This window comes from Crassostrea angulata, chromosome 10, assembly GCF_025612915.1.
Source record: "Crassostrea angulata isolate pt1a10 chromosome 10, ASM2561291v2, whole genome shotgun sequence".
NCBI lineage: Eukaryota > Metazoa > Mollusca > Bivalvia > Ostreida > Ostreidae > Magallana > Magallana angulata.
Window position 1 is genome coordinate 23087825 of NC_069120.1, and position 22130 is coordinate 23109954.

The following is a 22130-nucleotide window of genomic DNA, read 5'->3' on the forward strand; positions in this document are numbered from 1 at the left end:
TTATTCGCCATCTTATCTGAATTTCTAATATCAGAAAATATAATTCTTGATATCAAAAATCATTTTATGAAAAAGGATTTTTTGATATCAGAAAATAGCTGTTATTTTTAAATCAAGATTTCGAATTTCTGATACCCAACAAATCATTTTCTGATATCACAAATTAGATAAGATAAGATAAGATAAGATGTTTATTTGGTACTTTAAGGCCATTGCCCACTGTTCATTTAGGCATCATATTTATATGCAACATAAACATGTTATATACATAATGCATATACATAGAGGATTTGAGACAGGAGCAATACTGTATTGTTTTAACATAGATTGTCATATAGTTATCACAAATTCAATTTTATGATTTCAGAAAATATTATGTTTTTATGTAAAAAATCGTTATCTGATATCATGCAGAAAAACCTCAAAAATTAAAACAAGAGGCCAATTGGCCTTAACGGTCACCTGAGTAGCATATAACCCATACACAAACTTGTCAAGGAGTCTCATATATGCATTTAATTAACTAGGTTTCATTCTGGAGTAGAAAAATTATAAATTTGTAATGACGACCACCTCCCTGTCTAAAATCTTTCAAAATGAACGGTGAAACCTATAATTTTGGCGAAAAACTTAAAGATCTGGTCTACAAAATCATGAATTCAGTTTTCCTTTCAGGTGTGTGGGAGTAAATAATTTTTAACATCATATGCATTAACAACTATACATCCATTTTGGGCCTGCCCTAGAGTTAAAACCCATACTCCAGGGGACATGAAAATTAAAATTTCAGTAGAGGACTTCCTGGTAAACATAATTATTAGTCAGTTTTTTGTACAGATGTGTGAGAATAGAGAAGAAAATGTTTAAACATTATATGCATTAACACTATATTGCCATATTGCCCCCTCATGTCCTGAACCCCTTACCCAGGGGCCATGAATTTCAAAATTTAGGTAGAGGGGTTAGTGGACATCATAACCATGTATTAAGTTTTTTGCCCATATGTGTGGGAGTAGAGAAGAAGATTTTTAAAGATTTAAAACATTTTTACTATATAGCCACATTGGCCCCACCCAAAAGCCTGAACCCCTAACAAAGGGGTCATGAATTTCACAATTTTGGTAGCTTCATGAATATTATAACCAGGCATTTATTATTCAACAAATATATATGGGAGTACAGAAGATTTTCTAAGATTTAATACATTTTCACTATATGGCCATATTGGCCCCACCCTAGAGCCTGAATTTCACAATTTTGGTAGAGGGCCTCATGGACATCCTAACCAGGCATTTAGTTTTTACTAAATGTATATGGCAGTAGAGAAGAAGATTTTCTACGATTTAATACATTTTTACTATATGGCCATATTGACCTCACCCTAGAGCCTTAACCCCTGACCCAGGGGTCATGAATTTCAAAATTTTGGTAGATGGCCTCATGGACATCATAATCATGCATTTAGATTTTAACAAATATATGGGAGTAGAGAAGAAGATTTTCTAAGATTTAATACATTTTTACTATATGGCCATATTGGCCCCATCATAGAGCCTGAACCCCTGGCCCAGGGTTCATGAATGTCAAAATTTTGGTAGAGGGCCTCACGGGCATCATAACCAGGCATTTAGTTTTTAACAAATATATATGGCAGTATAGAAGAAGATTTTCTAAGATTTAATACATTTTTACTATATGGCCATATTGGCCCCACCCTAGAGCCTGAACCCCTGACCCAGGGGCCATGAATTTTGGTAGAGGGCTTCATTGACATAATAACTATGCAACCAGTTTTTTCCTCACATATGTGGGAGTAGAGAAGAAGATTTTTGAAAATTTGGCTTTTGTTTCATATTTGGCCCCACATGTGGTGCCATGGGGGAGTTAGAGCCATGAATTTCACAACTTAGATTTCTCTTGCCATAGAGATGCCTCACACCAAAAATGGTAACAATCAGTCTTGTAGTTTTTAAGAAGAAGTTAAATATTTAAAATTCTTAACGCACGACGACGGACGAAAACGGATAGCAATAGGTCCGGAGCCCTATAATCCTTAAGTTATATAATATGCTCTTTTGACTAGTTACCTAAGGTGACCGATGTATGACCGGTTTTTGTTTTACGACCCCACCATAGAAATAGAAGGTACAAGACTATCGTGCTGCCATGAGGAACGCGAATACTTCAAACTTTTGTTGAACTCTTACTGAAGGAGACTGTAATTCTTATTACTGTAGTTCATTCTGCTATAACTTCGTTTTTCCAGACATTTTTCGTTAAGGTTTGATGATTTAATTTGAACTTGCTGTATAGGAACTAAGAAACTAAGATCAAGTTTGAATTTTATTAAGATTGATTTAGATGATAGTTACAAAATTTCGATTAAAAATACCATAAATTGATCAAATACATAATTTGATGAAAATATTCACTCTTTGTATAATGTGTTATTTCATCAAACACCATCTCATTTGCATTTCTGTCTAAAAACCTGTGTGTCACGATATCTTCATAATAAAATTGGTTTCTGACACGGTTGAAATGGAGAAGACTTTACTGTAGATACTTGTACACCTTTACATTCTTGGTCTCACATTGTCCCACATGTAGATTGTTCTCATCATCCACACACACACTACGAGGAGAGAATTCTTTTTCTTCTAGTGCAATACAAGGAGAGTTTACTTTTTCTTCTCGTGCACTACGAGGAGAGTTTTCTTTTTCTTCTAGTGCACTACAAGGAGAGTTTTCTTTTTCTTCTAGAGCACTACGAGGAGAGTTTTCTTTTTCTTCTAGTGCACTACAAGGAGAGTTTTCTTTTTCTTCTAGAGCAGTATGAGGAGAGTTTTCTTTTTCTTCTAGTGCACTACAAGGAGAGTTTTCGTTTTCTTCTAGTGCACTACAAGGAAAGTTTTCTTTTTCTTCTAGTGCACTACGAGGAGAGTTTTCTTTTTCTTCTAGTTCACTACAAGGAGAGTTTTCTTTTTCTTCTAGAGCACTATGAGGAGAGTTTTCTTTTTCTTCTAGTGCACTACGAGGAGAGTTTTCTTTTTCTTTTAGTGCACTACGAGGAGAGATTTCTTTTTCTTTTAGTGCGCATAACCATTGGCCGTCCCCATCGAGGATGTCGACAACTTTGGTAGAACAGACAATGATACGACCGAGGATATCAGTACAGATACCAAAGGGACGAAACACTGACTTCTGATCATGGCCTGTGAAGGAGAATCTGTACCGTCCGATTTTATCGACGACCACTACGGCTCGTTTGTTGTAGTCCGATGTACAGATATCACCGTTGATGTTTTTCTGTGATGTAGTGTGGATAGTTATACAGTTGTTGTTTTTTGCCTAAGCTCTGTATTTCTTTTCCTGTCTTGTTGTACCTCCTAACAATGGCTTTTTTATCCGTCATCATCCCCACCAGAATGTCCCCGTTGATTCGTGATGAGTGTATGGAGAGTGGTTGGAAGTCTCCGGTATCAATGAATAAAGTTACTCTATTATCATGTGTTACCTTCATAATAGTTTTGTAGTCTTTGTATATACGAGATCCCCGTTCTTTGTGACGGTGTGGAATCCCAGGCCACCACTAGTTTTTATCTTCGGTAGAGATACTTTCTTCGGTAGTCGCTTCCCCTGTAGATCTGTTTCGACTAGTTTTCCATCTCCATAACTGAGCCAGAGCCTGCCTGATTCACCCATATCTGCCTGATATATGAGATACATGGCCAGCAAATGGTGCTTTATATTCCCTGACCTTGGTGATTTTCTTGTCCTGTTTATCAACTTCCTTGGTATCCATTTTCAAGTCTTTGGAAGTTGTGAAACTGTGAAAGTACCTGTACATATATATGAAAATGGTTTTCTGTCACAGTAAGATATAAGGGCAACAAGCACATGGATGATGATGCGTGCATGCCAAAAAACACTCGGCAGCACATAATTGTCCTCCACCCCCAAAATTTAGACGAATCTTAGAACCATTTTCACAAGCGCTTGGACGTATTTGTGTCAAACAGCATTGTGGCGTAGGCCTATCTCTTTTATTGCTGGTCATTCAGCCTTGTTCTTTGAAATCAATAATATTTGTCTAGCTTTTGAGCTAAGGCTATGCAACATGTGTATATTTCACTTGAAAACAGCGTCATTTTCATCTTGTTTTAATGCAAGAAATAGATACATGTAGTTACATCCTACCGAAAGTCCAAGGTCTTGTGAAAATGGTTCTACCTTTGAACAGTGTCAACAAATTAACATTCTTTGTAAATTTCATTATTGTTTTGAATGGCTTCAACAAAAGGCAGCTAGCAGGTGAAAAGAAACACAGAGGAAAATAAAATAGAAAATTCAATGTTTTGTTGCTGGATACGGAAAGTATTTCACTATCACGGACTGGATTTTTTTTTTTGGACAGTTTAACGGGTGCGGAGGAGCAGGAGTGAAAATATCAAAAAATCCTGCCTAATGAGTAAAATAATTTCCGTATCCTTAAAAAAATCATTGAATGTTTCGGAAAACCCTGTCTCATAAGTGAAATATCTTCCGTATCCCCAACTTAATTCCGTATCCAACCACAAATCATTTAAAGTTTTTTTTTTGGATACGGAAGTTATTTCACTCATGAAACAGGTTTTTTTTTATATTTTCAATCCTGCTCCTCCGCACCCGTTAAACTGTCAAAAATCCAGCCTGATAGTGAAATAACTTCCATATCCAACAACAAAACATTGAATATTCTCTTAAGACGATCGTCGATCAGCTTTGTAATAGACGTGTTTATCCCAAATTGGGCAATCTCATAATTTCAAAAGTAATTTAACTTCTGGAAATATTTATCATATGTCAACATGTAAAGTTATCGTATCATATCATACTTTTAAAAGATTTTAAAATTTTGTAAATTTTGAGTGTAACATTTAATATCCACTTCATATTGATGCCAATTTTATCGAAGATTGAATTAAATTATTCGTAAAAACGATATACAGATAAAAACTGTGACTCTTGAGTTCAAAATCTGTCTCTATATAGGCAATGCCTGCTATCCCACCCGTGCATGTGATGTATTGCGTAATAAAATATTGTTTAAATGAAAATCTCTCTCTCTCTCTCTCTCTCTCTTCATTTTGGTTTGTTACAACTCTTACTTTTATGAAAAATTTTAAAATGCATTAATACCTCAAAAAAAGCGACAGGTATGTAACGCCTGTGAGCTACGAGTACAGTTCTTTACGTGTTACCAAAAGTTGCAATTTCCAGCGCGCAGAAACATGCCCTAGTTTGGGCTGATTAATATAGATATATTCGATTCCAAAAAAATCCTCGGCCATTTAGCTACAAATATTGTCACTTTTCTTGCCTCATTATTTGTTTTAAACATTTTAAACAAGTAAAGCACTGACAGCATGGAGAGAAAGCTTAATATTTGATTTAACAATGAAAATTTTCAAAAATTAAATAATTTCAAGCGTAATGTAATACACAGTACTGCGCACTGCTTTATAACAGTGCTCTGTATTGTCCACTAGCTACAGTTTAAAACGTTTAAAACTCAAAATAAAAATGAAAATATACTTACTATTTCCACAAAAGATGTATGAGTATGGGTGATATTCAAATGTCAAAGAGAGTGGATCCAGAGTGTCAGGCAGCAAGGCAGCAGGATGGTCTGACTATGGAATATCAGAAAGGTGAGGGATTTAAATATGAATTGATGAGACGAAATATAGACTTCCTTGTTGGATTAACCAACATTGACCATTGTCATGTTGGGTTTTTAGGTGGGGGGTTTTTATTTGGCGATTTCGATAATTAGCTAAAGTTGAACAGTTGTAGGGAAAATACTGAAAATTAGACAAATATTTCAGGTAGTGGCTTTTCTAATATTGCTTTGAAAAGACGTGAAAGTGTTAAAAATGTATATGCGTGCGCATAATGGTAACACGTAGGTATTTTTGATTTGCGGTTGCTAGCTCGATTCCATCAAGTAGTGAATATTTTTTTTCCTTTTCACTTCATTCATGATAATAATAGAGTGTTTATATTACACGTACCTAATCTGTTGGATTCGTTTGCTTAATTCTGAGTATGGGCACACTCAGTATAAAGAAACATCTTCAAGAACACCATACTCTATTTTAACTTACCTACATTTATTGCATTTTGCTGGAAATTATTGCGATCACGGTTCCAGAATATCAACTGACTTTGTACACACAGCTCTATTAATTCATTTTTCGATGCACGTTTTCTGAATTCCTTTTTCTCGCAGCAAACATTTTTCTAAAATCTACATAGGGAAAAATAATTACCTTGAAGTTGTCCCCCCTCCCCCTTCTTGGGGAGCATGGAAAAAATTGAAGTAAAATGAAGGAAATTAACGGTGTAAGTGTATGAAATTATAGGTACGCTACACCATACAGGCACGTAGCATCGTTTTTGAAAGTGGGGTGGGGGCAGACTCATCTCCAAAAAGAATTCCTGAGAAGCAAAAAAAATAAAAAAATAAAAAAAAATAAAAAATAAAAAAGGGGAAAGGGTTACTTTCCAAGATCAAAAAAATCCTAATCCGTCCGTGGAGGGAAGGGGGGGGGGAGTAGGTATACTCTTAACTTCAAATTCACAGTTTATTTCCTTATTTTCAATTCAATTGTTCACTGTTCACAGAAAAGTGGGGGGGGGGGATTTGCATCTTGATTCAATTTTATGTAAGTAAATTTAAGACCCCCCCATGCTACGTGCCTGCCATAACAACCCCCCCCCCCATTAGGATTTTCACTATTTTAGAAAAATTCCGTTATTTTCTTGTCAAGATTATTGGGATGAGTCTTGCCCCCTACTTTTAATAACGATGCTTAGTGCTTGTACAAACACCATTATAAAATCAGTGCCTATATTCCTATAGGTACTGTATCTATTTTTAGTAACAGGTATTTTCCAATCAAACACGGGTGTAGGCGAAATAAAGTTAGGGTGGTTTACCTTTTTTCAGCGGGTAAATACTCTAGTATTTCAAAAGAGCCGACAATCTACAGTTGTTTTGAAAATTAAGACACATTTTACTATACTCTGTCCCGAGTTTTTGCTTCCATCACTTTTCGCTTGATATTTTGATAATATTAAAATACCTTTATGGTTAAACTACGTTCATCCACTAATATGAAAAATGTCCAGATTATCTGTCTTGTAACGCCCCCTATACCGCTTCAGGTTTCAATACACATACCAAAATAGACAGTCTACGGAGATTTTGCATTGCATCAGCCATTAATAAGCCCGGATGATAGCGTTGAAAAATTACGCGAGGTGTCCCGAGTACTTCCTAATGGAGAAAAGATGTAAACATTTCCCATTATAAATCTTCGTAAGAAATTTGTTTTCGTTCCGGTAATCTTTAATGAGTGAAAAAGGATAATTTGTCAATGAAGATATCTTGGATATTTTCCAATTCATCGATTTCAACATGTGATTCTTTCACATGTATGTGTATTTTTCTTAAGTGAAGGAAGCAATAAATTGGGACAGACTATACACATGTACCTACACCTTACCACTTAAAAGATGGGCCCTAGCCCGCGTTCTATCGGCGCGGTCACATGATGCGATTTTTCATCAGAATTTCAGACTTTTCCAGTTAAGTCGATTGTTGAGGACAGGTAGTCATTCAATACAATTTAACAATCGGTTCTCAATCCATGCAATCAATTCAAAACGATTATTGTATTGTCTGTCACGATTCATACCAAAAACTAAACAAAATTTCTGTTTTAATGCAATAATTCTATTGAGTAATTTGAGTAAAAAAAAAACTGAAAACCGGCTTCAAGGTAAATTACATGTTCTTACAATAAAACAAAAATAGCAATCAGCAGTTCTGATTATCTCCTTGAGGTTATAGGATTGTCAATAAATAAACAACAAAACATGGAAACAAACATAATTACATCACTAATAATTCCACTCTCACCAATAGATAGAGCTACAAGACTGTTGACTTTTGGTGATGTAACTCTATAGTTCATGCATCAGAAACAGCTGAAGTTACAAAACCTACATCATAAAGGTGCAACATAGAGAATCAAAGATCAAGAAAGAATAGCATGGAGAAGAATACACAATGAATGTGGAGCATGGATAAACATACAGCGTGAAGGTGCAGCATGAAGAAGCATACACTATGAAGGTGCAGCATGGAGAAACATAAGTCATGAAGGTGCATCATGGAGAAACATACATCAAGTCCAAATTGCAATCATTCATAAAATTATGAGATGTAAACATAAATTACACTTAAAATTTGTAACTATCAATGTTCTGTAAAGACATTTTAATAGCATGTCATTTTCAAATGTTTTCAATCACAAGCCATTAAGACCATGTATAGATTTTGACTTAAGTCCAAGACTTCTTCGTGATCCTGAGGCCTGGTCTTCTTAAAATGGCTTTAAAAATCATATAATTTGCATGTACATGTTTTTCAGAAATCTAAGAAAAATGTCAAATGGATCTGAAGTTAATAAACAAGCATTAGTATTATTCAACAAAATTTAAAAAAGAAGTAAAACAACAAGCTATTTTGAAGAAACTATTTTAAAAACTTAACATATCATATATACTGTATTGGTAACAATTTTACTTGTATCAATTCAAACAGGAATGGTAAAATAAAGCTTTAAACCTGATTTATTCTCCATCATATCAAAAAAAACCTATATTGTCTCACAATAAAAACTTAAGTTACAAATATACTTATTAATCATTCACACTGAAAGAATCATTCATATGTAACAAGAAATACTCAAATAAAAATCTGAAGGAGAAAAATCACATTTACAGAAGAAAGTTCTCATGAGAAAAAATATTTCGTAAATTTAAACAAAGAGCAAATATTAAAAGGATGACAGTATCTGCAACACATAAAAGTTTAGTTAAACTGTCCACTGTTAAGAACACTTGGAGAGAAACACATGTTCAGAATATTCACAGAATGCAGTAAACTGTTATACCAGCAATATCAACAATTAAAACGATAAATGACAGAGGAGGTAGTAAAATTGTCTTGCGTCAATTTTACAGATTGTTTTGAAAACACGAGTTGACAATTGGTTTATCCTTTTTCTTTCTTTTTTTCAATACAAAAACTGGTTTAATATAATTTGTACCCAAAGTTTTCTGCTTGCAAAATAGAACTACACGTACATTGTATGTTAAAAATATCAATATCAGAATACCGTCCTTTGAAATCTTAGTGTGCAGTCAACTTAATACATGTGCACGAAGTTACATTTCCAGCACCTTTATTTCTGTATTTTTTGATTTTGGTATTTGACACCATCTCTCCTTTGTCAAGAAGCACATTTTAGAGTACATATTTATATTACAAACATGTTAAAACATGCACAACCAATACACTGGTCCAAGAATAAACCTTACATTTTCAAGATTCACTATGCAAAAAAACACAAAAAACCGCTCATCACATAGAAATAAAATATATTTTCAAGCACAAAAAGTTTTCTAAGATGCATTATTATGAGTTTTAACAACTTAACCAACAGCTCAAAACAACAGTATCACAGTCAAAAGTTTATATAGCTTGAATTTGAGAATGATTCAAAAAATGATAAATGCAACAGTAAACTCTTATTATGACAAAATTCATTAAACACTAAAACACAAGACTCTTTAGGAAATGATTTTATCATCTACTAGTACTCATTAATTCCTGGCATTATCTAACACACTCCTGACAAGCTACATCTCCTGGTCACAGTTTTGTTGACATTGATGGACTGGTGTCATCATTGACAGCGTTGGACGAGTTAGAATCAACAGATTATGGATTGTGGCAGAACTACACTACAATGGAACAGTTGCTTCAGTCAATTCCAAAAGTATCTGATAAAAGGAAGGCTTCTGTTGCACAACTACAAACTGTGTTAATACAGGTTGCAAAAAACAAAGCAATATTTAATGCAACTTCTAAAAATAAACCTCTATCAATTGAATAGTTGACTGCGAATGTGCAGAAACTAATTAGAGATGTTGCGACTTTGGGCATACAGCCAAAGCATTCGTTTCTAGTCGGAATAAAATGAAGCACATATTTAAAGAAGGGGTGTTTATACGTAGAGTGAGAAGTGCTGTCCCTGGATTTTGTGATGTTATACTGTCTATGACCATGATCTTGATGAACACGGGCATGTTACAGAGGCAATTGTAATATATACTTACAAGTAGATGAATGACTATAAAGCTAGAAACCTGAAGACACAAAGTTGTGCGTGGATATTGGAAGCATGGATCTGAGTATAAATGAAAGAAACGAGGACTTTCATCTTTTTCTTTTCTCTTTTTACTTTTTATCCCCTATCCAACAGTACAGATAGTACATTGTCCCTCATTAGCTTTTAAATTTGGTTTATCATTTCTTTCTTTTTTTAACGGAATTACCAACTTTGCTTCCTGTAATTTTAAAATCATTATTTAACATATACAATGTAAAATGATATTACAGTAACATTAATACATGTACATGTATATTTTAACAGTTCATTTTCAATTCTTATTAATTGAATATATATACTTACAATGTAAATAGAAAATTCATTAACATTTACTTGATTCACTTTAATAGCAAATACTAGTATTCTAATTTACAAAGAATTAACAAAAAATATCTAAAGCGTCGAGAGTGAAGAAAAGTTTTGTCGTTTTGCTTGTTCAGTTCAATTTTTGTTTTTGAAGATATCCTGTGCTTTGTGTAAGTGGTTGGTAGGACAGTAAACCTTGTAGAGGGTCCAAGTAAGGCAAGATGGATGTGAGATAAAATTTTGGAAGGATATTTTATGTTTTTCTGGGTTTTTTTTAAAAAATAGTAACAGTTTATAAAAAAAACAATCATGAAAACGGTTAATTCTAAAAATTCTGTATCTACCTTATTAAGCAGACCTGGAAAATATTGTTTTTGTAAAAACCATAATTAGAACTACGAGTTGGTGCAAGCAACTGTTTCTAGAATTTGTGTAAAAAAATCTTCATCCACACCTACACCAGGCCAAAATCATATTCAGTTATTTGAGTAACAAGATCTCCTTCGTTTCTCTTAGAAGTACTACATGTAGAAATGAATTTAATGTTTACGTAATTTTCCTCACGGCAGAATTTGTATTTTGTCATATTTACCATCTATTGGACTTTTTTTTTGGCATTGTACATGGTGCAACTAACTTAAGTTTGTGCAAAAGACAACTTTATAATTGTGCAAGTCGTGCAAGTCTATTGTTGTCAGAGCCGAGCGTAAAGATCTTAGAACGATAACTGCTAACTGATCTTTTAGCTGTACAGGGAGCAAACAATTTTTTTCACATCATGTAACAAGATACTAAACGCTGCAATGAAAGAGCAGGTACCAGGAGGAGTCTTTTGTGAATAAAATTTAGAAAGGGTTGCAGATAAATCTTCTGTAGTTCCCCCAGCAAACTTCCTGAGAAGGCAGTAAGAATGTAAAATTTCCTGATCTGAACTCGACCAAATGAAACGACGCTGACAAATGAAGCATTGATTTTATTTGCCTTTCATCAAAAAAAAATTATGAATGACTAGTGGAATTGCCTTTAAATGGGAGAGATCTCTTGTTGAATTTTGCAAAAAAACCAAGGAAGACAAATAAGAGAACAATTTAAAGAGAGGTATAAGGAAATCGAAAGAAAATACTAAAGGCATTGAAGTCAAAGCATGAAGATGAAGAAAAAGCAGGAAGAAGAGATTGTACAAAAAAGAGGAAAACAAACGTCAGATTTTGAATTGTGGCACTACACTACAATGGAACGTTTCTGTCAAACAGCAGTGTTTAAAGCGTCTCCTTGTCTTTTGTTTTCATTTTAAGACATTTGCTTATTCTCTCCATTTTTTTATTTTTTGTGAAAAGAAGTGAGCAAATTTTTTTTATTCAACTTTCTGTGAAACTACTCTTCAGTCATTCTGTTCATATTTTTGAACAATTGTTATGAGACTTTGTGTTAAAAGTGGTATATATTAAGTCCCCTCGTATTAATTCTAGTTTAACAATAAGTTTTTAAAAAACCGGTAAAACGAAGCCCTAGACTCTTTTACATTGTGTAGTATTTGTTTAAGCAATTGCTTGGCCTGAAAAGGTCTTCTTCCGAGATGCCCACCAATTTGATAATTAATCGCTGCTTAAAAACAGTCGTGGTCAGATTTCCATTGCTTGGTAAATATATTTGTACATCTCCATATTTTAACTCGAAAACTAGTGAATCTTGCACAAAAGTCCGTTACAATTGATAGCAAATTGAACATGTATAATTTAATTTCTTCGTATTATTACATGTAATAGTTGGTCTACCGACACATATGTAGTAGTTGCTTCAGTTTTTAACCTCTGAGTTTATGACTGCGCTGGGTAACCCGACCACCAACTTGTTGATGTACGGTCATAAACAAAATATTAAATTTATTGGTTTAAATATTTGTTAGGGTTTCTTCAATGTTTATGCCAATAATTACCAAAACTCGTCACTCAAAAAAGGAAAATATTCGTGTTGTCTGAAAAATTTCCGAAAAATCGTCATTTATAAGACCAGAATGATGAAGAACACTGACAAAATATTTACCTTGAATAAAATCAATAATTTTTTTTTATGAAAATCGGGCTTTGATGTTCAGCAATTTACTTTTGGGTCAAAGGAGTATTCATTTAATATTTGAAATGTATTTGCCATCTTATTTGAATTTCTTATATCAGAAAACATAATTCTTGATATCAAAAATCATTTAATGATATCCAAAATTTAATTTCTGATAGCAGGAAAAGGATTTTTTGATATCAGATGATAGTTGTTATTTTTTAAATCAAGATATCTGATATCAAAAATTCAATTTTATGATATCAGAAAATATAGTTTTTCATAACAAAAAGTTGTTTTCTGATATTGTGCAGAAAATATCTCAAAAATAAAAAATAAAAACGGAGCCCCATAATCCTTTAGTTACCTGAGGTGACCGATGTATGACCGCTTTTTGTTTTACGACCCCTTCATAGACGTAAAAGGTACAAGACTATCGTGCTGCCATGAGGAAAGCGAGTACTTCAAACTTCGTTCTTCTAGACATTTTCCGTTAAGATTTGATGATTAAATTTGAACTGGCTGTATAGCTATATAATAACAAACTAAGACCAAGTTTGATTGTTATTAAGTTTGAATTTTATTAAGATTGATTAAGATGATATTTACAAAATTTCGATAAAAAAAAAACACCATAAATTGATCGAATACATAATTTGATGAAAATATTCACTCTTTATATAATGTGTTCCTTCATCAATCACCATCTCATTTGCGTTTCTTTCTAAAACCTATGTGTCACGATATCTTCATAATAAAATTGATTTCTGATACGGTTCAAATGGAGAAGGCTTTACTGTAGATACTTGAACACCACTACATTGTTGGTCTCACATTGTATGACATGAAGATTGTTCTCATCATCCAAACACACACTTCAAGGAGAGTATTCTTTTTCTTCTAGAGCGATTAGCCAATGGCTATTCCTCATCGAGTATCAAGCACGTAGCGTCGTTTATCGTTTTTGAAAGTGGAGGAGGGGCAGACTCATCCAAAAAATCTTGACAAGCAAAAAACCAACAAAAAAAGGAATGAAAATTCGCTGTTTATGGTCGCCATGTTAACGATAAAATCCGAGACATTCCGAGTGCGATTTCCGACAAAATGGCAGGCAAATTCAAACGCGTATTTAACAAAATGCGTTCCCAGTTGGTACGATTCATTAAATGGATATTTTGTGGACTAAACTACATATGCATGTTCAAAAAGGTTTGTAATGTATAAAAATGTGGTGTTCCTCTCCAAATTATTTTGAGCAGATTTAAAATCGACGCGAAGCTGATCCTCTTCGCCGCTGCTCCCTGAGCGTAGCCGAGGAACGGTAAGAGGTAATATCATGCTGTCTAGGTGGTGAGATTAAGAAGAGTGGTTTGACGTCTCTTTTATCAATAAAAAGAGTGATCCTATTATCTGGTGTTACCCTCATTATAATTTTGTTGTCTTTGCTTGTAAAGATGAAATCTCCGTCCTTCGTGACGGTGTGAAATCCCAGGCCACCATATGTTTTTATCTTCGGTAGAGTTTCTTTCTTCGGTAGTTGCTTCCCCTGTAGATCTGTTTCGACTAGTTTTCCATCACCATAACTGAGCCAGCTCCTGTCTGATACACCCAGTATATTATTTTTTATTATTATATTACTATTTACTAATACCCCCAGTATATCAGATACATCGGCAGGAAATGGAGCTCTATACTCCCTGTCCTTGGTGATTTTATTTTCTTGTTTATCAACTTCCTTGGTATCCATTTTCAAGTCTTTGGAAGTTGTGAAACTGTGAAAGTACCTGTACATATATATGAAAATGGTTTTCTGTCACAGTAAGATATAAGGGCAACAAGCACATAGAAGATGACACGTGCATGTCAAAAACACTCGGCAGCACATAATTGTCCTCCACCCCAGAATTTAGACGAATCTTAGAACCATTTTCACAAGAGCTTGGACGTTTAGGTAGTTGTGTCAAACAGCATTGTGACGTAGGCCTGTCTCTTTCATTGCTGGCTATTCAGCCTCAATAATATTTGTCTAGCTTTTGAGCTCAGACTATGCAATCTAAGTATATTTCACTTGAAAACAGCGTCATTTTCATCTTGTTTTGATTCAAGAAATAGATAGTTATATCCTATCGAAAGTTCAAGGTGTTGTGAAAATGGTTCTACCTTTGAACAGTGTCAACAAATTAACATTCTTTGTAAATTTCATTATTGTTTTGAATGGCTTCAACAAAAGACAGCTAACAGGTGAAAAGAAACACAGAGGAAAATAAAATAGAAAATTCAATGTTTTGTTGTTGGATACAGAAATTATTTCACTATCAGGGACTGGATTTTTTTGACAGTTTAACGGGTGCGGAGGAGCAGGAGTGAAAATATAAAATAATCCTGTCTCATAAGTGAAATAATTTTCGTATCCCCAACTTAATTCCGTATCTAACTACAAAACATTTAAGGTTTTATTTTCCGATACGGAAGTTATTTCACTCATGAGACAGTAATTTTTAATATTTTCAATCCTGCTCCTCCGCACCCGTGAAATTGTAAAAATTCCAGTCTGATATTGAAATAACTTCCATATCCAACAACAAAACATTAAATATCCTCCAATGAAACATGTATTTAAAACGATCGTCGATCAGCTTTGTAATGGTGTTTATCCCAAATTGGGCAATCTCATAATTTTAAAAGTAATTTAACTTCTGGAAATATTTAATATTTGTCAACACGTAAAGTTACCGTATCATTTAAAAGATTTAAAAATTTTGTAAATTTTGAGTGTAACATTTAATATCCTCTTCATATTGATGCCAGTTTTATCGAAGATTGAATTAAATTATTCGTAAAAACGATAAACATATATAATTTTCAAAAATCGAGAAAAAACCAATTCTTTTGATATTAAGATGAAAACTGTGACCCAAGTAGTGAATTTTTTTTCCCTTTTCACTTCATTTATGATAAGAATAGAGAGTTTATATTACAGGTATCTAATCTGTTGGATTCGTTTGTTTAATTCTGAGTATGGGCACACTCAGTATAAACATTTATCTTCAAGAACAACATACTCTATTTTAACTTACCTACATGTATTGCATTTTGCTGGAAATTATCGCGATCACGGTTCCAGAATATCGACTGACTTTGTACACATAGTTCTATTTATTCATTTTTCGATGCAAGTTTTCTGAATTCCTTTTTCTCACAGCAAACATTTTTGTTAAATTTACATATGAAAAAATAATTACCTTGAAATTGTCCCCCCTCCACCTTTTGGGGGAGCATGGAAAAAATTGAAGTAAAATGAAGTAAAATGAAGGAAATTAACGGTATAAGTGTATGAAATTATAGGTACGCTACACCATACAGGCACGTAGCATCGTTTTTGAAAGTTGGGTGGGGGGCAGACTCATCCCCCTAAAAAAAATCCTGAAAATTAAAAAAATTCCGTTATTTTTTTGTCAAGATTATTTGGAAGAGTCTTGCCCCCTACATTTAATAACGATGCCTCTTGCTTGTACAAACATCATTTTAAAATCAGTACCTATTCCTATAGGTACTGTATCTTTTTTTAGCAAATGGTATTTTCCAATCAAACACGTGTGTAGGGGAAATAAAAGGAAGGGTGGTAATCCCTTTTTCAACAGGTAAATACTATAGGGTTTCAAAAGAGCCGCCAATCTACAGTTGTTTTCAAAAGACACATATACTATATACATGTAACTACACCTTACCACGTTACAGATGGGCCCTAACCCGCATTCTATCGCCGCGGTCACACGATGCGATATCTAATCAGATTTTCAGACTTGTCCAGGTAAATCGATTGGAGTCGATTGTTGGCGGTCATTCAGGTCTATTCACCGAACGGCTACTCGCCAAAACATCAGCATCATAAATATGTATATTTTTAAAAATACCATATTACCTGATGTCCTCAGAAGTGTTTACCCCCTCACAGCTTCGTATAAGCAATCTAGATCAGTGTCAGCATTACAGGCAGCAGAACTTTGTATAAATGTCCATCCATCATTTATACCAAAATATAATTTTCATGAGTTAGGCAAAACAATAAAGATACAAGAAAAACTAAACGAAATTTCTGTTTGAATGCAATAATTCTATTAAGTATTTTGAGTAAAAAAAAATGAAAACCGGCTTCAAGGTAAATTACATGTTCTGACAATAAAATAAAAATAGCAATCAGCAGTTCTGATTATCTCCTTGAGGTTATAGGATTGTCAATAAATAAACAACAAAACATGGAAACAAACATAATTACATCACTTATAATTCCATTCTCACTACTTGAAATATTAAAATCAAATATAGCTTGTACATGAGACACGACATCCTACACAAAACGCAATATTAATCACAGCCAGTTAACAGGAAAATGAAGAAAATATCAGAATACCATCAATGGAAATTTTAGAGTACAGTCAACTTAATACATGTACATTTAATGACAGGCTGTTACATGAAGTTACATTTCCAGCACCTCCATTTCTGTATTTTTTTAATTTGAGTATTTGACACCATCTGTCCATTGTAAAAAGTACATATATGTATTACAAACATGTTGAAAACATGCACAACCATTACACTGGTCCCAGATTAAAACTTACATTTTCAAGATTTACTATGCGAAAAATAAAACAGATCATCACATAGAAATGAAATATATTTTCAAGCACAAAAAGTTTTCTAAGTGACATTATTATGAATTTTGTTTCGATATTTAGATAATACCTTTGTCATCAATGAAACTTTATAAGACCTGCCAATTAAAAGTAACAACTTAACCAACAGCTCAGAACAACAGTATCACAGTCAGAAGTTTATGTATCCAGTAACTGGAATTTGAGAATGATTAAAAAAATGATAAATGCAACAGTAAACTCTTATTATGACAAATTCATTGAACACTAAAAAACAAAACTCTTTAGGAAATAGTTTTGTCTTCTACTCATTAATTCCTGGCATTATCTAACACACTCTTGACAAGCTAAATCTCCTGGTTACAGTTTTGTTGACATTGATGGATTGGTGTCATCATTGACAGCGGTGACGAGTTAGAATCAACAGATTATGGATTGTGGCAGAACTACACAACAATGGAACAGTTGCTTCAGTCAATTCCAAAAGTATCTGATAAAAGGAAGGCTTCTGTTGCACAACTACAAACTGTGTTAATACAGGTTGTAAAAACAAAGCAATATTTAATGCAACTTTTAACGACTTTAGGCGTACAGCCAAAGCATTCATTCGATCCTCCATTTCTAGTCGGAATAAAATGAAACACATATTTAAAGAAGGGGTGTTTACACTGTAGATTAAGAAGTACTGTCCCCGGATTTCGTGTTGTTATACTGTTCATGACCATGATCTTGAAGAACACGGGCATGTTACAGAGGCAATTGTAATATATACTTACAAGTATATGAATGACTATAAAGCTAAAAACTTGAAGTAACAAGGTAGTGCGTGGATATTGGAAGCATGGATCTGAGTATAAATAGAAGAAACGAGGAGTTTCTCCTTTTTCTTTTTTTGTTTTCACTTTTCATCCCCTACCCAACATTATTGATAGTTCATTGTCCCTCAGTTGGTTTTAAATTGATTTATCATTTCTTTCTTCCTGTTTTACAGAATCACCAACTATGCTTCCTGTAATTTTAAAATTATTATTTAACATATAAAATGATATTACAGTTACATTAATACATGTACATGTATATTTTAACAGTTCATTTTCAATGTTTATTAATTTGTAAATTTTAAAATTAGAAAATTCATTAGCATTTAAATGATTTACTTTAATAGCAAATATTCTGATTTACAAGGAATTAACAAAAAATATCTAAAGCGTCGAGAGTGAAGAAAAGTTTTGTCGTTTTGCTAGTTCAGTTCAATTTTTGTTTTTGCAGATACCCTTTGCTTTGTGTAAATGGTTGGTAGGACAGTAAACTTTGTGCAGGGTCCAAGTAAGGCAAGATGGATGTTAGATAAAAATTTTGAACCATATTTTATGTTTTTCTGTTGTTGTTTTTTTAATAGTAACAGTTTATACAAAACAATCATGAAAACGGTTAATTCTAACATTTCTGTATCTACATGTACCTTGTTAAGCAGACCTGGAAAATATTGTTTTTGTAAATACCATAATTAGAACTATGAGTTGGTGCAAGCAACTGTTTCTAGAATTTGTGTAAAAGATCTTCATCCACACCTATACCAGGCCAAAATCATATTCAGTTATTTGAGTAACAGAATCTCCTTCGTTTCTCTTAGAAGTACTACATTTAGTAATTGATATAATGTTTACGTAATTTTCCTTACGGCAGAATTTGTATTTTGTCATATTTACCATGTATTGGACTTTTTTGGCATTGTCCATAGTGCAACTAACTTAAGTTTGTGCTAAAGACAACTTTATAATTGTGCAAGTCGTGCAAGTCTATTGATGTCAGAGCCGAGCGTAAAGTTCTTGGAACGATAACTGCTAACTGATCTTTTAGCTGTACAGGGAGCAAACAATTTTTTTCACATCATGTTACAAGATACTAAACGCTGCAATGAAAGGACGGGTACCAGGAGGAGTCTTTTATGAATAAAATTTAGAAAGGATTGCAGAAAAATCTTCTGTTGTTCCCCCAGCAAACTTCCTGAGAAGGCAGTTAGAATGTAAAATTTCCTGATCTGAACTCGACCAAATGAAACGACGCTGACAAATGAAGCATTGATTTTATTTGCCTTTCATAAAAAAATTGTGAATGACTAGTGGAATTGCCTTTAAATGGGAGAGATCTCTTGTTGAATTTTGCAAAAAAAACCAAGGAAGACAAATAAGAGAACAATTTAAAGAGAGGTATAAGGATATCGAAAGAAAATACTAAATGCATTGAAGTCAAAGCATGAAGATGAAGAAAAAGCAGGAAGAAGAGATTGTACAAAAAAGAGGAAAACAAACGTCAGATTTTGAATTGTGACACTACACTACAATGGAACGTTTCTGTCAAACAGCAGTGTTTAAAGCGTCTCCTTGTCTTTTGTTTTCATTTTAAGACATTTGCTTATTCTCTCCATTTTTTTTATTTTTTGTGAAAAGAAGTGAGCAAATTTTTTTTATTCAACTTTCTGTGAAAATGACTCTTCAGTCATTCTGTTCATATTTTTGAACAATTGTTATCAGACTTTGTGTTAAAAGTGGTATATATTAAGTCCCCTCGTATTAATTCTAGTTTAACAGTAAGTTAAAAAAAAAAACCGGTAAAACGAAGCCCTAGACTCTTTTACACTGTGTAGTATTTGTTTAAGCAATTGCTTGGCCTGAAAAGGTCTTCCTCCGAGATGCCCACCAATTTGATGATTAATCGCTGCGCCGCCGTAACTTTAACATTTAATAAACAGTCGTGATCAGTTTTCCATTGCTTGGTAAATATATTTGTACATCTCCATATTTTAACTCGAAAACTAGTGAAACTTGCACAAAAGTCTGTACAATTGATAGCAAATTGAACATGTGTAATTTGGTTTCTTCTTATTATTACATGTAATTGTTGGTCTACCGACACATAGGTAGTAGTTGCTTCAGTTTTAACCTCTGTGTTTATGATTGCACTGGATAACTCGACCACCAACTTGTTTATGTACGGTCATAAACAAAATATTAAATTAATTTGTTTAAATATTTGTTGGGTTTCTTCAATGTTTATGCCAATTATTACCAAAACTCGTCCCTAAAAAAAAGGAAAATATTCGTGTTGTCTGAAAAATTTCCGAAAAATCGTCATTTATAAGACCAGAATGATGAAGAACACTGACAAAATATTTACCTTGAATAAAATCAAAAAAATTTTTTTTTATGAAAATCGTGCTTTGATGTTCAGCAATTTACTTTTGGGTCAAAGGAGTATTTATTTAATATTTGAAATTCATTCGCCATCTTATTTGAATTTCTGATATCACAAAATATAATTCTTGACATCAAAAATCATTTAATGATATCCAAAATTGAATTTCTGATAGCAGAAAAAGGATTTTTTGATATCAGATAATAGTTGTTATTTTTTAAATCAAGATTTCGAATTTCTGATACCAAAAAATCCTTTTCTGATATCAAAAATTTAACTTTATGATATCAGAAAATATAGTTTTTCATAACAAAATACTTTTGGGTCAAAGGAGTATTCATTTAATATTTGAATTATTTTCGCCAATCTTATTTGAATTTCTGATATCAGAAAATGTAATACTTGATATCAAATATCATTTATGATATCCAAAATTGAATTTCTGATAGCAGAAAAAGGATTTTTTGATATCAGGTAATAGTTGTTATTTTTTAAATCAAGATTTCGAATTTCTGATACCAAAAAATCCTTTTCTGATATCAAAAATTCAATTTTATGATATCAGAAAATATAGTTTTTCATAACAAAATACTTTTGGGTCAAAGGAGTATTCATTTAATATTTGAATTATTTTCGCCATCTTATTTGAATTTCTGATATCAGAAAATAGAATACTTGATATCAAATATCATTTAATGATATCCAAAATTGAATTTCTGATAGCAGAAAAAGGATTTTTTGATATCAGATAATAGTTGTTATTTTTTAAATCAAGATTTAGAATTTCTGATACCAAAAAATCCTTTTGTGATATCAAAAATTCAATTTTATGATATCAGAAAATATAGTTTTTCATGACAAAAATTGTTTTCTGATATTGTGCAGAAAAAACCTCAAAAATAAAAAATAAAAACGGAGCCCCATAATCCTTTAGTTACCTAAGGTGACCGATGTATGACCGGTTTTTGTTTTACGACCCCTTCATAGACGTAAAAGGTACAAGACTATCGTGCTGCCATGAGGAAAGCGAGTACTTCAAACTTCGTTCTTCTAGACATTTTCCGTTAAGGTTTGATGATTAAATTTGAACTGGCTGTATAGCTATATAATAAAAAACTAAGACCAAGTTTGATTGTTATTAAGTTTGAATTTTATTAAGATTGATTAAGATGATATTTACAAAATTTCGATAAAAAAAACACCATAAATTGATCGAATACATAATTTGATGGAAATATTCACTCTTTATATAATGTGTTCCTTCATCAATCACCATCTCATTTGCGTTTCTTTCTAAAACCTATGTGTCACGATATCTTCATAATAAACTTGGTTTCTGACACGGTTCAAATGGAGAAGGCTTTACTGTAGATACTTGAACACCACTACATTGTTGGTCTCACATTGTATGACATGAAGATTGTTCTCATCATCCAAACAAACACTTCGAGGAGAGTATTATTTTTCTTCTAGAGCGATTAGCCAATGGCTATTCCCCATCGAGTATCAAGCACGTAGCGTCGTTTATCGTTTTTTGAAAGTGGGGGGGGGGGGGGACTCATCAAAAAAATCTTGACAAGCAAAAAACCAAAAAAAAAAAGAAGGAATGAAAATTCGCTGTTAATGGTCG

General features: G+C 33.0%; 1 pseudogene; it reads right to left on the reverse strand.

Moving 5' to 3' along the window:
• Positions 1 to 2340: 2340 nt before the first annotated feature.
• On the reverse strand, positions 2341 to 5684 carry LOC128164930 (uncharacterized; annotated as a pseudogene).
• Positions 5685 to 22130: the final 16446 nt, after the last annotated feature.